The sequence below is a fragment of the Misgurnus anguillicaudatus genome, chromosome 2 (assembly GCF_027580225.2).
Source record: "Misgurnus anguillicaudatus chromosome 2, ASM2758022v2, whole genome shotgun sequence".
In the NCBI taxonomy this organism is placed as follows: domain Eukaryota; kingdom Metazoa; phylum Chordata; class Actinopteri; order Cypriniformes; family Cobitidae; genus Misgurnus; species Misgurnus anguillicaudatus.
The window spans coordinates 2,382,120-2,402,514 of NC_073338.2; the positions used below are offsets into that span (position 1 = coordinate 2,382,120).

The following is a 20,395-nucleotide window of genomic DNA, read 5'->3' on the forward strand; positions in this document are numbered from 1 at the left end:
AATTGTACGTCCAACACAGTCCGAGGGCTGCTTCGTTGAAAATTTGTAGGTGGCGCTTTAGAGACATTTTCCCATGCCTAATTCCAAAGCCTACAACACATGTAAATTTTCATCACTCTTGACGTCTGTTTTCGAATATGTTTAGGCCCTCTAATGTCCCGCTGAAGTCGGAGAAAAAAATAAAAATAAATATAGCTGCAAGCAGCGATGGCGGGCCCTCGCACGTTTTCGCACCTCCGAGAAAACGATGCACGGTGGGCAAGGGCATCAAGTGGGTAAATATCGGTGGGCTATTTTATGTTGTTACTGACCCATTTGGGGACTGTAGGTAAAAGAAACCCCACATTTTACACAAACGGGGGCGCTAGTGAGCCACTTAAGAGGCACGCCTTTATCTGACCTTTTAGTGCACACTTAACAGCCAAAAACTCTGATGTGTGTGCCAAGTTTTAGGTTAATCTAAGCACGCCAAGAGCCCTTAATATGCCTGAAATAAAAGTCAAGTTTGGGCCGTTGCCCGGGTTTGAGTGTGAAAGTTGTTCGGGACGATGAGATCTATATGTGTACCAACTTTCATACATGTGCGTACATGTTTGCCCGATCTGTGCCCCAATGTTTGGTTTTGCATTACACGCCCGTGTTCCAGCCTTTGACCGGTCCTAATGGCCGACGACTCTGATATCTGTGCCAAATTTCAAGAGTTTTCGAGTATGTTAAGGCACCCAAATTGCTCCAAAATGTAAAATAATAATAATAATAATAATAATTATAATACAAATAATAATCAGAGCAAAAACAATAGGGCTTCGCACCTTTCGGTGCAGGCCATTCTGGCCTGCTCCTCGATGCTCGGGCCCTAATAATAACTCCTTGAAGAACAATAGGGTCCTCACACCCCGGTGTGCTCGGGCCCTAACAAGGATATATAATATGTACAATTTAAACCGCTTATTTTGATCTCTTAGCTGAGATCTTTAAACTAAAGAATGGTCTCTTCTGCGTGTTATCCAGCTATTTGTCTCAAACAAATGGTCACTTTAAGTCTTTAGGTCTAATGTTTCTCTGGCCTTTTGTTTGGAAGTTTGCATTTGTAAGGATTGCATTTTAATTAGATTGTCACCAAAAATGCAGACAGAGAAGACTCAAAAGAAGAGCAGATCTTCTGATCAAAGCATTATGTTGGGGCCAGGTGCTAAAGTCAATCTAAATTCACAGCGTGAAGTAAGTTAATGATCCAGACTATTGGAGACGACCGGTCAGTCGTTACAACAGTCTTCTTAATAGCTGTATGCGCTGTTATGCTGGCAAGAAGAGGTTGACATCACTTTTCCATTTTAATAATAATGTTAAATATACAGCAGTGCCCTCATTAACTCTGGAAACAACCGTAATGAAAAACATATAAAAATTTAGTTTTTTATGCGCCACCTGGTGGATATTCTGTGAAGCTAAACACATTAAGGGAAAAGGGAAAGTAGGCCCCACCTCCGAAAGCACTTGCGAGACGAATTGCAGAATGCCGCAGAAGAAAACACACATTTATATATATATATATTAGAGGTGGGCATAGAATAATTTTTTTTATCTAGATTAATCTCACTGTAATCTTGAAATTAATCTAGATTAATCTAGATTAAAATGACTCATTTGAATTCCGCAAAAGGCATTCAGAATATGTGTAATACCCAAATAATGACTAAAAGTAAGTCTTTGAGAATGGGTTTCTCAAGATGAAAATAAATCATGTTCAATAAGATGTACTTTGTTTACTAACTGTTTATTCAGTTTAACATGAATTTTGAACAGTAGGCCTACATACGAGGTCATGATGAACTGTTTACAGCCAGTAGCTTTGTGTCAATCAGTCAAGCTCTATTTCTCCTTTTTCCACCAGTCACTCAGGCAGACCAGCTTGTTCACATTTTCTGGTGACAAACTAGATCTCCTCTTCTGCACAATATGGCCTGCTAAAGAAAAAAGTCTCTCGCACGGGACAGTTGTGGCAGGAGTCCCCAAGTATTTACGGGCAATGTGGGCCATCTTACCATAGACAGCAGTGTGCTCCGACCACCACTTCAGTGGACACTCATCTAGACTGGCACTGGGCTCTACCTTGTACCTCTCCACAGTACTGTCTTCTGGTGTCTCCTCATCTGATTCTGAGTCTGATCCTATCAGTAGCAGGGCGGTTTTCTTCTTGGGTGGCTCAGGGTTCTCCTCCCTGAGTGGCTGCAAAGCAGGTTCTTCTTCCTTCACCAACTCACTTAGCTTTGCCCACACTGGCTCCCTCTCTGCTCTGGGCAAGCACTTGAGGTCCTTAAATCGTGGATCTAGAGCAGTCGCCACCTTTGATGAATAAAAAATAATTATTATTGAATTTATGAAAATGTCACTTTCCAAATCCAACCTCCATATTTCTTTATGATTAATTAATCTATTCATTGACCGATCTACTGGCTTGACAGTCTATAATGGTCAAACAATGCAGTTATCTTCTGGTCAGTCTGACATACCTTAAGCCATTCCAGATTTATTTTCTCCCTCCGCTGGTTGAGGTCCTTGGTAAAGGCAGCCTTGAATCGCACAATATAGGCAGGATCATCGTCTGAGATCTTCATCGTGTGCTGGAGGTGGCACAGGGCAGGAAGAACCACAGAGCAGGATACATACTTATCCCCACCAAGGAGCTCAGTGATGTTCCTAGACAGACAGACAGACAGACAGACAAACACACACACACACACACACACACACGCACACACACACAAACACACACACACAAACACACACACACACACACACACAAACACACACACACACACACACACAGACAAACACACACAGACAAACACACACAGACACACACACACACACACACACACACACACACACACACACACACACACACACACACACACACAGACACAGACACACACAGCAATAAATAATTAATGACGGATTCATTTAACTCAGATTACACATTTTTAAAGTTCTTAATCACATTACATTTAAGGGCACGTGTTTCTTAAATACAACCTGACATTTAAAAGAACTTGTATGCCATTTCATGAACACGCTATCTTTGTAGACTATACCTGCATGGCTCCAGCAGTTTCTCTAGCTTTGCCAACTTCTCATATTCAGCTAGGCCTGTCACGATAACAAATTTTGCTAGGCGATAAATTGCCTCAGAATTTATCGCGATAGACGATAACATTGATGCTCCGGGACCATTATAATAATGCAGATACACCTTTTCAAAGATCTATAAACTTTTATTTCTAAACAATAAGTAATACTGGAACTGGAAGACATTTTAAATATCCACAAGAAATGAACAAAATAACAGGATGATTGCGTTTTAGGTGCATATGCATGTTTGTCGTGTTGCCACTTTTAAGTGCTACGTTTTTACCACAAATGCGACATAACGGCTCGTTCAGGTTTAGTGGTTCACCTCGGTCATTAGGTTTAAATCCAAAGTACTCCCACACTGCAGCTGTAGCGTTTGGTTTTGAAACTTGGTTGTTTACACGTGGTATAAGTGGACGAGAGAGACATATCACGTTTACACCTGGTATTTTTTAATCCGTCTCTTTTGTCCACTTTTGACCGCTTCTGTCCTGAATACTGTGAGGGGGTGGTCTGTCGAGACGGTGGGCGAGTCTCTCCGCTGTCATTTAAACGCCAGCGGGAGTAATTATGAGTTTAAACGGACCCAAACTAATATTATGTCCACTGCTTGTTTAGCAAGTAAACATGCTGCACAGTATTTTCTACATGTATATGTTAGAGCTTTCTCTGAATTTTCAGCACAATTGATGAAATAAGATCGCGCAACTTTCACACGCTTGCAAAATGAAACTGCGGAGATCACCCGCTTTAGTTTATCAATGAAAGGCTAAAAAAATAGCACTGTTCACCTTGTGTCAGAAAAGTCAGAAAAGACGTAAAACATTGTGATCCGATCGATGAAAACGCATGGTAATGACAAGTGTAAACAGCCTCTAGTAAATCCATCTTTTTCTCCAACTCTCGTCTCAACTAGTGTTTTATCCTGCTACACTCCTTACGCGGCGCTCATCCTCCTCAGTACGCCTACTGTGATAGGCTACGCCAGGAGTCCTCCCTCCCCACACAGATCATGCGACTGACAAATGGCTGACGAGGGTTCACTCCTTGTCACTCGTTGCACGGAGCGGTAATCCAGTCTCTTTGGTAGAGAGAGAGAGACAAGGAAAACAAACAAGCATGCAAATGTGAATTATCGCGGCGTAAAAAAATGATTGAGCTCATTTTATTTACCGTGTGATTAATCGATTTATCTGTTTGCATCTGTTGGGAGGGTCAGATTCTGCTTCTGCTGAGACAGCGTTGTGTGCAGTGCGTCTCTGTTGCGCCTCAGGCGTTTGATCATCTCAAGGGTGGAATTCCACCGTGTTGGAACATCTTGCATGAGTGGCTCCTGAACTTGTCCAAGGGAGGCTTGCTGGACATTCAGCTCGTCTGTGTTGGCCGGACTATGTTTGAAATGTCCGACCACTTTACGGCACTTAGCAAGTACACCATCAAAACCACCTTCCCGAAGTGACATTACAATAGCTCTCTGTACAACATGCGCAACACAGGGCAAATGCTCGAATGGCAGTATCCTCCCTGCTGCCACCATATTAGGAGCACTGTCTGTTCCAATAGTGCTGATTTTGTCAGCTATCCCCCACTGATTAGCGACATCTAGAAACTGCCTGGCACATGCTTCTGCAAAGTGACGCTCCTATGTTTTCATCACACCTAACGGACAAAGTAGATCAGAATAAATTAACTGCTAGTAGTAAACAACTAACAAGCATCAAGATGCAAACATAATGTTGTGGTAATTTGTGGTGTCGTGGTAATTAATAGGCTAAATAATTAAATTAAATTATGTAATTTAAAATTAAATAGCGTTGCCTACCTAAAGCGAAGGAGTGAAGTTCCCAGCTGGCATTGATGAGATGTACAGTAACACCGAGGTAGTTGTCATTGTTAACCGATGTCCAGTGGTCGCCAGTCAATGCTACACACCTCGCCTCTACTATCTTTTCATCTTTTGCAGCTTTCTCTGCGGCGTGCTGGTCATGTATTCTCCTAATGATAGTTCGCCTCGCAGGTAGTTTGTAAGATGGGTCACCTGTGGCCGCCTGGAGAACAAGCTCGAGCCCATCATCTTCAACCACGCTTATGGGTCGGCAGCTGGTGGCAATCCACTGAGCGAGGAGAGTAGTTAGCTTGGCTGAAAGAGCTGCGCTTACGGGCTTGCCACGGTTGCACTCAAACATGGTAGTTTGACGACGACGACTCTTCACCTGCGCTACATCAGTGCTTGGCCCGGCATCGTCCACATTAGCAAAGGGATGCTTTGCGTTTAGGTGGTACTTGAGACTGGAAGAACTCCTACAGTAAACTAATTCCGCATTGCACAATGTGCAAACAACCTTAGTCTTGTCGAAGTTTCCATTGGGAAGCTTTTTAAAAATAAATTTTCCCTGAAGCAAACCCGGCGGCTTCGTTGCTGCATCCATGTTTGCACGTCACGTTTGATGAGGCATACACACAGGTTCGAAGACTCATTCTCGCCCCCTAGAGTGCAATTCGGCTAAGTATACATCAGCGCTAAAATATCAAGGTGAAACTCATCACGTTACGGTTGTTACATGCCTCCTTTATATGTCTAGGGGAAACAAGGGAGGTAATGTAACAACTGAAATAATTTAAGTAAATGTAATAAAATAAATGACTGACGGACACATCAATCTCCTGATCCAGAGTGAACCAAAAACCACAACTAACATCACTTGAAAATAACGTAGTGATTTATTAATAACATAAGATTGAAAGTATAAAAGGAAGCAAATCTTCAGGAAAGGGACAAGCCAACATAACAAACAAAAAAACCCTCTAACTTTTAAAGGAACTAAATAAGCTGTATCAAAAGTAAAAATAAACAAACAAATGAAATGACACATGCTTACCTGCCTCCCTAACTAACATAAACAGGAATGAAAGGGGGTAGAAAATAAATGGCACCCTTTCCCTACAGCCTCCTTACTCAAATAAGCACAATAAATTAACAAATCAAAAATATATAACAGAAACAAAAGTGTAGTCAACCAGTTATCTAGTTGGTCTCAGATAAACATGGTATCTAATAATAAACACCAAAAACCTCACATGGTTTTTACAAAACTCTCCACATTTACACAATATCACAGTCTGGATCAGGTGAGCGAAAGTGTAGCCGTCAGCACTGCATCTTGACTCTCTTCGTCCTTTATACCACACTCTAATCCCTTTCACCTGGGACCCAATTACTCCCTGTGTGAAAGAGAGGGAGAGAAAGAGGAGGAGAAAACACAACAATGCCACTAGGTGGCAGCACTTCTCTCATACTGCATACAAATAAGCTTGAAGGCTCTTGGACCGTAATATAGACCCAGCTCCCAACCCAATTTTGAGAATAGATTAACGGCGATACTTTTGTTATCGCGCGATAAGAGTCTCACGTTAACGCAGCACGTTAACGCCGATAACGGCCCACCCCTAATATATATATATACACAGTGAGGAAAATAAGTATTTGCTTAAACCAGCACATGTCCAGGCCCGTCTTAAGTTTGCCAATGACTGTTTGGATGATCCAAAGGAGGTCATGGTAGACAGTCATGTGGTCAGATGAGACCAAAATAGAACTTTTTGGTCATAATTCCACTAAACGTGTTTGGAGGAAGATTGATGAGTACCATCCCAAGAACACCATCCCTACTGTGGAGCATTGGGGTGGTAGCATCATACTTTTGGGGTGTTTTTCTGCACATGCGACAGGGCGACTGCACTGTATTAAGGAGAGGATGACCGGGGCCATGTATTGTGAGATTTTGGGAAACAACCTCCTTCCCTCAGTTAGAGGAAACTGTTAGCAACATGACAATGACCCGAAGCACACAGCCAGGATAACAAAGGAGTGGCTCTGTAAGAAGCATATCAAGGTTCTGGTGTGGCCTAGCCAGTCTCCAAACCTAAACCCTATAAAGAATCTTTGGAGGGAGTTCAAACTCTGTTTCTCAGCGACAGGCCAGAAACCTGACTGATCTAGAGAAGATCTGGGAGTGGGCCAAAATCCCTCCTGCAGTGTGTGCAAACCTGGTGAAAAACTACAGGAAACGTTTGACCTCTGTAGTTGCAAACAAAGGCTACTGTACTAAATATTAAAGGGGGGGTTCAATGGTATTTCAAGCATTCTGACTTATTAACACAGTCATAGAGTTGTTTCCTCATGCTAAACATAGGCAAACCAAAAAAGCAGTTGGACATGTTACAGAGTATTTCTGTGCCGAATGCACTTCGCCAGGATTCGTACAAGTTTCGGAAAGTTTTTTTAGATTACAGGTCCAACTGACGTTTCAGGGGTTTTCTATACGTATCACTTCTTTATATGGGCACTTCCCCGGAAAACCCCGCCCACCCGTCAATCAGCGGGAGACGCTAGAGCTATGAAGGTAATTTAGCGCCTAAAAGACTTGCATGCGCAGGATAAAATTTCTAAGAATGTACTTGACATTGCAAGCGTAAAATAAATTTGCATGCGCAAAAACAGTTTTGTAAAGGTGTAAATTAAGTTGCAAGCGTAAGAAAACAAGTTTTGCAACATTCTACTGTTAATTGTAAGTGTAATTCGTGTCTTGTAAAACTGAAACTTCATATTTACGCAAATAAGTATGAACTGTATGCATTTTCCGCGCTTACACTTTTGGCATGGTTTTTGCGCTGAAAAGCATTGCAAGTCTGCAAACAGTGGTGTGCAATCAAAAGCACACGTTCATGAACGGCAAATATAAATTAATCGCGCAGAATCTGTCTCTGTGTGTAAAATAAACCAGTTGTAAATGACTTGTTGCATACGGAGGAACACTATTTCCTGAAATAACCCGACATCTACTGGTCCCTCTGCGCTTGCAGTTTTGTCACGATTCTCTCACTGATTTGAGTTTGCAAGCGCGGGTGGGAAGGCGGGGCTATGAAATGAGGCACCTGATGACTCATTGTTTCCTCTATTCTGATTGGTTCAATATAACGCCAGTTTTATTCTCAACCCTTGCTTAGTCTTGCTTACTAGGAGACTGCTGCTAATTTTACTTAGAACTTTCGTTTATACATTACAGTAAAACTGCTCACATTAATATGGCTTCATTCATAACCGTAGCGATTTTGTTACTTCTGTTGTTGTGTGATTTTTCTGTGATAGTAGGCTTGTCTTACAGTAACTTGTTTAGGAAATACGTTAACTAGAATATAGTTTGAATTTGGAATTATATGCTATATATTTTAGTTATGTAGCGTTTTTAATAGGGCTGTCAATAGATTAAAAAAATTAATCTAGATTAATCGCATGATTTCATGAGTTAACTGCGATTAATCGCAAATTAATCGCACATTTTTATCCATTCTAAATTTACCCTAATTTAACACTTTTCAGGTTTTTATATTCTAATCATATATACATATATAGATGCTTTATGCAAATGTATGTTAACAACAGCCTGTTTACATTTTTAACAGAATCACCAGCCATTGTTTTGTATACGAATTTTCCTTTAAGAAGATTTTTCTTTCTCCATTTTTGTTTGCTGCTGCATCATTTGTGACCTGTGCTGGCAAGTTGAGTCGGAATTAGCAAATTTAAAAAAAATAGTTGTTCATATTTTGACATTCTCTATTAAAACATAGAACAATGCATGATTTGTTGAAATATAACAAAATATGACAGAACTACACGTGTTTGAAGTTGAAAGAGTCAAATTACCAAAAAAATTACCACATCCATACATTATATTACCACATCAATACCTTAAAATCACTGGTAAAACGAATAGATTTAGCACACACAAAGCAAAAACATCATCAATGTATGTTCAACTTTTTTTCCTTTTGTTTGATTGACATTGAGACAGACTGCTTAAAATCTAAGTGATCTAATATAATGTTACACATCAGACATGTTTACCCACCAGTTAACCAAACATTTACTTAAGACATAACAGATTATAGATCCTACCTGCGTGAATTCTTATCAAAACAGATATTTGTAAAACTGTAATTTTGTGTAGATGTCTATATATATCCGGGTCGCGCTTCAGATGTCAGTCAGTCAGCGTGAGGAGATCGCTTTTGAGTCTTGTCGCTCTTAATAACTCTTTAACATTAATCAGGTACCGAACTTTATCTCTCTTAATGACTCTTTAAACATCAAGCAAGTCCTGCAGTCTATTTTCTAAGTCATGCATAAAAGCGAAACCAAAATGAATTGAGACGCATCTTTGTATTAGATTAAGCATTAGGAGGACGGTAACGTTACAACTCTCAGACGTATAAATAAAGATCATATCAGATGTCCAACGAGCATTTAGAGCATTGGATTTGGTAGACGATTTGCTTAATGTTCTTATTTCTATGAAAACCTTTTACCCATTTAGAGAGAGTCACATTTGTCTGCGTCTCTGTTCATTCAACTATGGGCTGGACCAAGGGTTAAACAGAAATTGCGCGTTGCGTTAATCTCCGTTAATGAAATTAGTGGCGTTAAAATGAATTTGCGTTAACGCGTTATTAACGCGTTAATTTTGACAGCCCTAGTTTTTAACAATTGTTCATCATACCAAAGCTGTAATGATACGTATGAAGCGGAAGCAAATGCAGGTGAAATATAAACAATGTTTATTAAATGTAAACAAAGAGAGAGTATTCAGAGTCAATGCGGAAGTAATCCAGTCCGGTGTTGTGGTGGGCAATGGTGACGATGACTACGGTGGAAGTTGATGTTTTGAGTGCGACGTTGGTGGAGTAGTGAGCAGTGGTGAAATCCAGGCTGACACGGAACATCCACACGAAGACGACGACGACAAATAAACATCCAACTGAAACACATAATCCAAAGCACACGGAACAACCAAGCAACACGGGGACTGAGCAAACATAAGAATCTGGCAGGGAACAGAAAGTCAGGTGAGTATATATGGAGATGATGTAATGATGAACAGCTGGAGCGAGACAATCAACACACAGGTGAATGGGATTGCTCTAACGAGCACATGGCAGGGGTAAGTGAACAACACACACACACAAACATGACACAGAGGAAAACAATGGATTTTCCTACCGTGACAGTACCCCCTCCCCTAGGAACGCCCCTCGGCGTTCCCAGCCTGCTTTACCTGTTGATTGTAATCATCAATAAGGCGGTGATCCAGTATGTCCCGAGCAGGAACCCACCTTCTCTCCTCCGGACCGTAACCTTCCCAATCCACCAAGTACTGAAATCCGCGTCCCCTCCGTCTGGAGTCCAGAATACGGTTAACCGAATATGTGGTCTCCCCATTAACGATACGAGGCGGAGGGGGAACCGGGGCAGGCGGATTAAGACGGGAAAAAATCACCGGTTTAATTTTGGAAACGTGAAAGACGGGGTGAACCCTCCTGTACGCAGGAGGAAGGCTAAGACGCACTGTTACCGGATTAATGATTTTGGTAACAGAAAACGGGCCAATAAATTTGGGAGCAAGTTTATTCGAGACGGAACGCATCGGAATATTCTGGGTTGAAAGCCACACTCTTTGACCGACGACGTAACGAGGAGGCTTCGACCGGTGGCGATCGGCCTTAGCCTTGGTGCGCGACCTCGCCTGGAGCAAGGCTCTGCGAGCCCTGGTCCAGGTGCGGTGACACCTCTGGACTAGTGCGTTTGCGGAGGGGACCGACACCTCGGAATCAGTACTGACAAAATTAGGTGGTTGGTACCCTAAACTACACTTAAATGGAGACATGCCCGTAGATGACACCGGCAGAGAATTGTGTGCGTACTTCACAATTGAGAGTTGCTGACACCAGGACGAAGGATTCTTGGAAACCAGACATCGCAACACCCTTTCGACGTCCTGATTGGCTCGCTCGGTTTGACCGTTGCTCTGGGGATGAAACCCGGACGAAAGGCTAACAGTCGCCCCTAGCAATTTGCAGAACTCTCGCCAAAATTTGGACACAAACTGGGGACCCCTGTCAGAGACCACGTCTGTCGGGAGGCCATGTATATGGAAGACGTGGTCAATGACAGCTACCGCTGTTTCCTTGGCTGATGGTAATTTGGGCAAGGGAATGAAATGAGTCGCCTTCGAGAACCGGTCCACTACGGTCAAAATCACCGTATTACCCTTAGAGGGTGGGAGGGCGGTAATGAAATCTAGCGATATGTGGGACCAGGGTCTCGAAGGGACAGACAGCGGCAAAAGTAACCCATCTGGAGGACGATTGGAAGTCTTACCAACGGCACAAACCGAACAAGCCAAGACGAAGTCATGGACGTCACGAGCCATACCAGGCCACCAAAATTGTTGCTTGACTAGAAACCTAGTTCTACTAACCCCTGGGTGACAAGCAACACTGGAACCATGACCCCACTGGAGGACGTCTGACCGTAACCCTTCCGGCACAAATAAACGGTTCGGTGGGCAGCGAGCCGGGGGCGTTACCCCTTCTAAGGCTGTCAAAACCTTTGATTCGACCTCCCATCTGAGCGCGGAGATAATGATTTTCTCCGGTAAAATAGGCTCGAGAGTAGCAGTACGATCGGAACGCTCAAAAAGACGGGATAAAGCATCGGGTTTGATGTTTTTGGAACCCGGCCGGTAAGAAAGTGTAAAATCGAAACGACCGAAAAACAATGCCCACCGAGCCTGCCTGGAGTTAAGTCTTTTGGCGGTTCTAATGTATTCGAGATTCTTATGGTCCGTCCATACAATGAAAGGTACACCCGACCCTTCAAGCCAGTGACGGCATTCTTCCAGTGCTAGCTTGACCGCCAACAACTCTCGATTGCCAATGTCATAGTTAACTTCCGCAGGAGATAAACGATGAGAATAATACGCGCAAGGATGAACCTTTCCATCTGAGGATGCGCGCTGGGACAACACTGCTCCTACCCCCACCTCTGACGCGTCGACCTCCACTATGAATTGACGTGAACGATCAGGGGTAACGAGAATGGGAGCTGAAACAAAGCAGCTTTTCAGTTTGGCAAACGCAGCCTCAGCTGCGTCTGACCACCTGAACGTCAAACCAGGGGAGGTCAAAGCGGTCAGAGGCGCGGCTAGTTGGCTGAAATTGCGAATGAAACGCCTGTAAAAATTGGCGAACCCCAGAAATCTCTGCAGGGCCTTGCGAGACTCTGGGGATGGCCAATCTACCACAGCCTTAACTTTCTCAGGATCCATGCGAACACCCTCAGTCGAAATGATGTGTCCTAAAAAAGAAACAGACTGTGCATGAAAAACGCGTTTCTCCGCCTTGACAAAAAGCCCATTCTCTAGCAACCGCAGAAGCACTCGTCGTACGTGTTGCAAATGTTCCTGGAGAGACGAAGAAAAAATCAATATGTCATCCAGGTAAACATATATGAACTGATCTACCATGTCTCGCAACACGTCATTAACGAGTGCTTGGAAGACTGCCGGCGAGTTCGTGAGACCGAAAGGCATCACGCAATACTCAAAATGGCCACGAGGGGTGTTAAACGCAGTCTTCCATTCATCCCCCTTCCTGATGCGAACCAAATGATATGCATTACGTAAGTCCAATTTAGTGAAGACGGACGCTCCCTGCAACCTCTCGAAGGCTGAAGACATCAACGGCAAAGGATAGGTATTCTTTACCGTGATGTTGTTCAACCCTCGGTAGTCAATACAAGGTCGCAAGGATCCGTCCTTCTTCCCCACAAAAAAGAACCCCGCCCCCGCTGGAGAAGAGGAAGGGCGAATGAACCCCATTGCCAGAGAATCAGAAATATATTTCTCCATGGCCTCCATCTCCGGAACGGACAGAGAGTATAATTTGCCCTTAGGCGGAAACGTACCTGGCAATAAATCTATCGCACAGTCATAGGGACGATGAGGAGGAAGAGAATCAGCCCGCGACTTACTGAACACCTCCTTCAGGTCGTGGTACTCCGCGGACACGTTAGACAAATCCACTGCTTTCCCCTGAAACACAGACTCAGAAACAGAAACACAAGCAGAGACAAGACAGGACTTATGACACTCCTCGCTCCAGCTGGTAACAGAACCCAGTTTCCAGTCAATTCTTGGGTTATGGGAATGAAGCCAAGGGTGTCCAATAACTATGGGGGAGAGAGCAGTGTCAGTAATAAAAAATGAAATAGTCTCTGTGTGGTTTCCAGAAGTGATGAGTGTGATGGGTGCTGTGGTGTACTTGATAGTGGGTAACTGATGTCCATTGAGGGCAAAGGGCGCAATCTGGTGGGTGAGTGGAATGAAAGGTAACTTGAGTTTACGTGCTAGTGAGCTGTCGATGAAGTTGCCCTCCGCCCCCGAATCCAGAAGTGCGTGCCCTGAGTGTGACATAGTGGACCACCGTAGTCTCACCGGAAGGAGAGTGGATGTTGTAGAGGTCTTCTGTGCGGAGATCCCGCCCGATAGTAGCCTCTGTCTTACTATCGGGCATGGTCTTTTACCGGGCACCTCTGACATTGGTGACCCGGCTCGCCACAGTACATACAAAGTCCCAGGGATCTCCGCCGCCTCCTCTCCTCCCGGGGTAACCGAGCTCGACCCACCTGCATGGGTTCCGGATCTGAGAGACCACCGGCGGAGACTTCGTTGGACGGATCCGTAGACTCCCCTCGACGTTGGGACGTGTCTGGCGTCTTCCTCCTGGCTGCGATGGAAAGGCGTGCGTCAACCCGGATCGCCAAATCCACCAGACCGTTAAGAGATGTCGGTAACTCCGCCGTGATGATCTCTCGCTGGATCTGATCCGCCAACCCATGCAGGAAATGATCCCACTGCGCTTCCTCGTTCCACCTGCACTCCGCCGCCAGGGTACGGAACTCGATGGCATAGTCCGAGACCGACCGCTCCCCCTGCTGGAGTTCCGTGAGGAGACAGGCGGCCTCCTTCCCGGCGACGGAGCGATCGAACACCCTCTTCATCTCTTCAGCCAGCGAGGCGAACGAGGAACAGCAGCTGTCTTTGTTCTCCCATACCGCCGTCCCCCAGAGGGCAGCCTTGCCTGTCAGTAGTGAGAGTGTGAATGCCACCTTCGTTTCCTCGAAAAGGAATGACCGGGGCTGTTGGGCGAAATGTAAGGAACAGTGAGAGAGAAAAGTACGGCAATAGTTGGGCTCACCAGAGTACTTCTCCGGAATGGGAAGTCTCGGTTCCGGGATGAAGCTACCCCCTGGAGGTGAAGATGGTGCGGGCGGCATGGGTGGCGCAGTGGGAGGCGTGATGTCCGGAGATCGCTGAGAGAGCTCGGAAACTTTCGCCACCATTGCCTGGACGGCCTTCCGCATATCTTCGATGACCAAATCCTGATGATCCATACGAGCCAGATATCGCTGGAGAAACTCCTCCAACGCGGAGTTCGGTTGACCACCTGCTGCTTCCATGTTGGCCAGATTCTTCTGTAATGATACGTATGAAGTGGAAGCAAATGCAGGTGAAATATAAACAATGTTTATTAAATGTAAACAAAGAGAGAGTATTCAGAGTCAATGCGGAAGTAATCCAGTCCGGTGTTGTGGTGGGCAATGGTGACAATGACTACGGTGGAAGTTGATGTTTTGAGTGCGACGTTGGTGGAGTAGTGAGCAGTGGTGAAATCCAGGCTGACACGGAACATCCACACGAAGACGACGACGACAAATAAACATCCAACTGAAACAAGTAATCCAAAGCACACGGAACAACCAAGCAACACGGGGACTGAGCAAACATAAGAATCTGGCAGGGAACAGAAAGTCAGGTGAGTATATATGGAGATGATGTAATGATGAACAGCTGGAGCGAGACAATCAACACACAGGTGAATGGGATTGCTCTAACGAGCACATGGCAGGGGTAAGTGAACAACACACACACACACAAACATGACACGGAGGAAAACAATGGATTTTCCTACCGTGACAAAAGCAGCTTCAAATAAAATAGAAAAAAAGGGAATGAACAACAAAGCATGAGAGTTTTTTAGAGTCATTATAGTAGTATTCCTGCAGCCTCGTGGACGATACTGAGAAAACTCCTGGCGTTATATATTGAAACAATCAGAATAGAGGAAACAATGAGTCATTAGGTGCCTCATTTCATAGCCCCGCCTTCCCACCCGCGCTTGCAAACTCAAATCAGTGAGAGAATCGTGACAAAACTGCAAGCGCAGAGGGACCAGTAGATGTCGGGTTATTTCAGGAAATAGTTTTCCCTTCGTATGCAACAAGTCATTTACAACTGGTTTATTTTACACACAGAGACAGATTCTGCGCGATTAATTCATATTTGCCGTTCATGAAAGTGTGTTTTTCATTGCACACCACTGTTTGCAGACTTGCAATGCTTTTGGCAGTATTTCAGCGCAAAAACTGTGCCAAAAGTGTAAGCGCGGAAAAACTGAGGTCAGATGCATACAGTTTATACTTATTTAGTGTAAATATGAAGTTTCAGTTTTACAAGACATGAATTACACTTACGATTAACAGTAGAATGTTGCAAAACTAGTTTTCTTACACTTGCAACTTGATTTACACATTCACAAAATTGTTTTTGCGCACGCAAATTTATTTTATGCTTGCAATGTCAAGTACACTCTCACAAATATGATCCTGCGCATGCAAACCTTTTTGACGTTATTTTACCCTCATATAGAGCTTGCAAACAGCTTAGCACGCCACTCAGCTTTGTTTAATTTCAAAAGTCAACAATGGCACGAAAGATGAAGTGTGTTTTTGGATGTAAGGAGAAGAAAGTCAGCCTTATGAAAACAATGGATATAGTTTATTATCCAGGTTAGCAGCGGAGTTTTGCGTGTGTGTTTGATGCGGTGGATTTTCCCAACCGGGTCATGACTCCTCCTCTTTCATTTTTTCGTACGTTATCGGAAAGATTCGGTAAAGCTAATCTTTCTTTTTATAATCTGATAACCTGTGGGGTTGAGGTATGAAACACTTTTACCCTGTGCTGCTTCTAGATGTGTGTTTTGGATCAAAATCATGTGTATTCATGTATTCATGTTGCCGTCTATAAAATTCAACTCTCTGACACCTGCAACACTCATGCAAGCCCACAGAAGAACACTGTCTGCCACCACCATGCTTTACTGTTGGTAGTACCATGCATTTTTCATTGTACTCCTCACCCTTGCCACACATACAGTTTGGAACACCTCAGAACCACATAGATTAATCTCTGTCTCATTACTTCAAGGTATAGAGAGTTAGAGACCCAATAGTCTTTACCTTTCTCAATATGAGCTCTAGCAAAAGGCTTTTTGTGCATTGGCTTTACCAGTGGCTTCCTCTGTGGATGACAGCCATGCACGCCTCTCCTTTGCACTGTACGTCCGTCGTGTGGTGTCACAGGAAACACCCCAGCTTGTGCTGAACTTGCACGATGATTTTTTTCAACGTCTCTCATCACAAAACGCTCTTGACGATGTGTTAACTTCAGTGGACATCCTGGACATCCAGAGAGCTTCCCACAAATCCATCCTTTTAAAATTTTTGGAATCCCTTTCGTGACAGTATTCAATCTTGTTAGCAATGCTTAACTAATTATCTTTAAGAAATTTATGAGACATTTATTTACCATGTGGTGCTAATTTGTCACCAATACATGGGAGTGGATATTGGGGTGTATTTATTTTTGCAACACCTCATTTATTTTTTGAACAACCTGATCTCACGAATTTCCGTGGCATAGTCACGGAATTTTTTGCTAATTTTCCGTGGCATTCTCACGGATGTGTGTGTGTGTGTGTGTGTGTGTGCGTGCCATGGAACAAATATTTATTTTATAGCTTTTTGTGTGTTCTGTTTTTGACTTTTTTTCCCTGATATCAAGACACCAAAATAATCTTTTAACTCATTCACCGCCAGCCTTTTTGAGAAAAGTTGCCCACCTGCATTTTTGTGATTTTAACAAAATTTTAACAAAATTCCTTGCAGGAAAAATTATTTTCTATAAATATATAAACATACAAATTATATCAAATTAAAGAACACACCCTCTGCTTTCAAACAAGCAATAAACAAACAAACAAACAAACAAAATGGGGAAAAAACGTTTCATTATATATTTACTTTTTCTACTTAATTTAACCACTGAAATATGGATATTTTTCTTCAAAAATACAACATTTTGAGCAAAAAGCTTAAAAATTTGCGTATATGTAAAGAAATTTATGTTAGAGATCAGACTCAGAATGACTATCAAACATAAAGAGAGTTAAAATAAAACGTTATATTTTTTTAACTTCCGTTTTTGATAAATTCGTTTTGGTGGATAAAAGCGGTATTACACTTTCACTTTGAAATTCGTCCAGAAAGGCATACTTATTAGTTAAATATGAACTCATAAATGACGAGATAACTCGTCAATGGCGGTGAATGAGTTAATACACATTTTCATGTGTTTGTAAAGAAAATAAATGGTGTACGTCACTGTTATTTGTGTTGTTCTTTATTCTGACATTTACACGTTTGTAGTCAGCCCACACACATTTAGTTTATTTTGATTTATATAGCACTTTTAACAGTTTTTATTGTTGTAAAGCAGCTATACATACAATTATAATTAAAAATAATGGTGATAGAAATTGATAAAATAAAATAGACTTTATATGGTAGGAAAATACTTCCTATAGTATTAGGTATTATTGTATAATATTATATTATTGTATAGTATTATAGCAAATTATTCTCAATGTACATACGGTAAGTGAAAACTGTGACAAAAAATTAAATTGTGTTGCTAATATTGTAAGGGATTTAAAACTTTTGGTTCTTTACAAAATACTTGCCTGGACTATTCATTGTACTCCTGACTTTTGTCAGATTTATTGACAGGTCTTTGTTTTACATTACTGAATTAGGTATGTGTCCAGTGGCACAACAAGACTCAAAATCTGATCCTGGAAAACAAGCTTTAAAAGTCCAAGCATTGTTTGATGTAAAAACTTATGTATCTGGAATTACAGTTTAATTGTAAAAATTCAAATAAATATAAAACTAAGAACATTTTCCTTAAAATTACAAATAAAAATGTTAAATTGTTAGTATGGTCATGCACTTTAAATATAATGAACTACACATTTAATTACAGATTTTTTATTGTAAATTTAGATGAATTTGTATGTAATTCATGAAAACAAAAAAGTACTGTATAAATAATATAGTATTTTCCCGTTTAAAAACGTAGATGTTCTGTATTTTGTCGTTAATTACAAAATACTTAAAATAACAATCGAGCTGTTAATTGACAGATAATGTTTGTAATTTTACAGTGTTTTAATGATAATTTTTTTACAGTGTATCTGTGCATAGGTGCCACCAGTACTCCGTCAGCACCGCGGCCAGCAGCCAGCACTCCAATGCACAGCTTATTAATACCAAACAAAGTGAACAAGTTGGTATTTCTGTCCAGAAACATCGAAATTTAAACCTGGCCTGTGTAACATTATGTAAATTCTGCGTCTCGGTCTGATTGTTGTTTTCGTTTTCTTGTTCTTGACGTTCGCTGAATTCTGGGTTTATATTTTAAACTGCTGCTTCAGTGCAGTACAGAGCTATTTAACGAGCACGATCTCCTGAGATACTATGCTACTAATAATTCATTAATAAGTACTGTTTTCTTGTGCAAAATTAAATATAGTTAAATGTGTATATACATATATTGAAGGCGGAGTCCACGATGTTTGAAAAACGCTTTGGAAAAGGAGACGGGCCGACTACCAAAACACACTTATAGCAATCAGCAGTAAGGAGCGTATCTACTCACCGACATCCTTGCCGGGTTGCGTATGTGTGGGGCGGGTCTATCAACAGAAGGTCCAGATTCTATTGGGGTAGGGGCGTGTTTGTTTAGGTGATTTCAAATATCAACATTGGCTTTCAAACATCGTGGACTCCGTCTTTAAAGGTGTTCTAACCGAATCTGTGTGTTGATTTTTGAAATGTGTTTTTAAACAAACTGAGCGTAGTTAACTCCCCCCCTCCCTTTCATGAACGGGCCCAAACCCAACCCCCAAATCCTTCTTGGCGTTTATTGGCTGGAACACTTTGTTTTGTTTCGTGGTGCAGGTTTGGCCACTGTGTTTATATTGAAGTTAGAGGTCTACACGGAAGACCCGGGACCCGTACGGGTTCGGGTCTATATTTTAAATGATCAGCCGGGTCCGGGTCGGGTCTCAATCTATTACTTCGGGTCCCGGGTCTGTTTAACATTGAGGGTAATACCCGAGGTCGATCGGACTCGGAGAACACACACTCACATTTAAATAAAATATTTCAAAAACAGCAACAAAAACTTAGATGAACTGTCGCATACATTTTTTCTATGACGCTTAAATTGCGTTAAAAAGTTTATATTTCGTAGCTCCAACCAGGCAGCTAACGCGCATGCGCTCTTGTAATGTTTCTCTGGCTACCAGTCAGGAGCTTCTGCAGTGAGACGCAATGACTTTACCTTTGACAATTGGCTCTTTTATTTAGAAGGCGGGACTTATTCCACCATACCGCACATTTTGCACTGACTTCTCTAATTTTTATAATAATATTATAAATTGACCGTCTTGCTGTTATATCTAAAGTTTTTGCGACTCTGCTCAAAGAGCACAGAGATGATAGCAAAGAAGTAAAGCTAACGAAAGCAGCCATGGCACTGAACGAGCAATCGTTATTATAATCCAAATGGGCAAACATTATTAAGCAAGTTGACCCGATACACAACAAATGTAAAACTGCGTTATTAATCACCATGACTGTAAAGTGAACTTTTAAAGCTGGAATAAGCATTAAACATTTCAATCGTCAAGAGAGGAATAACATGGATGGAACTTTCTTAGAAATAAGGATTGTGCATCACACAGTCAGGTACAAGGAGGGAGAAGACTAACTTCTATGGGTAAGTTAAGACAAAAAGTTTAATTTTCGCTAATTGTTTATTGACTTATTAATAACATTTAGCTAAAGAATATTTGCCGGTCGGGTCTGTCTTCCCGGAAGGGTTCGGGTCCAGATTTTAAATAATAGACGGGTCCGCGTCAGATCCGGGTCCAGCTTTTAAATAATAGACGGGTCCGGGTCGGTTCCGGGTCCAGCTTTCAAAACAACAGACTGGTCCGGGTCGGTTCAGTGTAGCACATTTACGGGTCTGATCAGGTTCGGGTAGGAATTTTTGGACCCGTGTAGACCTCTAATTGAAGTTTGTAGAGCCTGTGCTGTCTACAGAGATCGTGTTTTTTTACAGTTTGATCAGCGGACAGGCAGCAAGCAGATAGTGAGAAGATGTTTGCTGTATGTAAC

The 20,395-nt window shown here is 42.3% G+C and overlaps 1 protein-coding gene and 1 pseudogene across 1 annotated transcript in view; one reads left to right on the forward strand and one right to left on the reverse strand.

Moving 5' to 3' along the window:
• The window catches only part of adcy1b (adenylate cyclase 1b), a 579,599-nt gene that overhangs the window by 301,310 nt on the left and 257,894 nt on the right, over window positions 1-20,395 (forward strand). The gene's annotated exons all lie outside the window — the stretch shown is intronic.
• LOC129441491 (E3 SUMO-protein ligase ZBED1-like) lies at window positions 1,629-6,585 on the reverse strand (annotated as a pseudogene).